The following is a 1,318-nucleotide window of genomic DNA, read 5'->3' as shown; positions in this document are numbered from 1 at the left end:
GGGGGGGGGGTGTTGTTGTTATTGTTTTGGTTTTTATTTGTTTAGTTGGGGTTTTCTTGTTTGTTTTTTTTGAGACAGAGCCTTAAGCTATCCCCCTGGGTAGAGTGCCGTAGCATCACAGCTCACAGCAACCTCCAACTCCTGGGCTCAAGTGAGTCCACTGTCTCAGCCTCCCAAGTAGCTGGGATCACAGCCACAATGCCTGGCTATTTTTTGGTTGCAGCCATCATTGTTGTTTGGCGGGCCCGGGCTGGATTTGAATCCGCCACCTTAGGTGTATGTGGCTGGCACCTTAGCCACTTGAGCCACAGGCACCGAGCCTTAGTGTATTTTTTTTTAGAGACAGAGTTTTACTTTGTCACCCTCGGTAGAGTGCCGCGGCTCACAGCTCACAGCAATCTCCAGCTCTTGGGCTTAGGTGATTCTCTTGCTTAGGCCTCCCAAGTAGCTGGGACCACAGGTGCCCGCCACAATGCCCGGCTATTTTTTTTGTTGCAAGTTGGCTGGAGCCAGGTTTGAACCCACCATCCTTGGTATATGAGGCTGGCACCCTACTCACTGAGCCATAGGCACTGCCCCTTTATTTTTAAATCTCAAGAACTTATACCTTATACAGACAGAAAGGTATGGACAATACGTTTCTTGCAAATACTCCCTTTTTTTCTTTGTTTTATTTATTTGCAGTTTTTGGCCAGGGCTGGGTTTGAACCTGCCACCTTTGGCATATGGGGCTGGCGCTCTACTCCTTTAAGCCACAGGTGCCGTCCCCTTTTTTTCTTTTTTTGAGACAAGAGTCTCACTGTTGCTCAGGCTAGAGTGCTATGGCATCAACCTAGCTCACAGAAACTTCAAACTCTTAGGTTCAAGAAATCTTCCTGCCTCAGCCTCCTGAGTAGCTGGGACTATAGGTGCCTAGCACAACACCCAGTTAATTTTTTTATCTTTAGCAGAGATGAAGTCTCCCTCTTGCTCAGTTTGGTCTCAAACTCCTGAGCTCAAGGGATCCTCCCACCTTGGTCTCCCAGAGTACTAGGGCTACAGGTGTGAGCCTTTGTGCCCAGACTAAACACGTATTTTTTTTTTGCAGTTTTTGGCTGGGGCTGGGTTTGAACCCACCACCTCCAGCATATGGGGCCAGCGCCCTACTCCTTGAGCTACAGGCGCCACCCAAAACAGGTCTTTTTTAATAAAGGGGCAAGAACAGGAAAAAACAGGGCTATTCTTTGATAAACAGAAGCAAAAGAAAAAAACATGAGACCAGGATGTTTTCTTACTGTCTACCAAGTCTCTTACCAAACACTGTCAAGTTTAAATATAC

The 1,318-nt window shown here is 47.3% G+C and overlaps 1 protein-coding gene across 1 annotated transcript in view; it reads right to left on the bottom strand.

The window, feature by feature from the left end:
* CNOT10 (CCR4-NOT transcription complex subunit 10) overlaps positions 1-1,318 on the bottom strand; it is a 99,723-nt gene that overhangs the window by 61,803 nt on the left and 36,602 nt on the right. The gene's annotated exons all lie outside the window — the stretch shown is intronic.

The sequence above is a fragment of the Otolemur garnettii genome, unplaced genomic scaffold (assembly GCF_000181295.1).
Source record: "Otolemur garnettii isolate 467f Iridium unplaced genomic scaffold, OtoGar3 scaffold00002, whole genome shotgun sequence".
Classification (NCBI taxonomy): domain Eukaryota; kingdom Metazoa; phylum Chordata; class Mammalia; order Primates; family Galagidae; genus Otolemur; species Otolemur garnettii.
The sequence above is the reverse complement of the archived record's forward strand: the minus strand, read 5'-3'. Positions and strand labels throughout refer to the sequence as shown.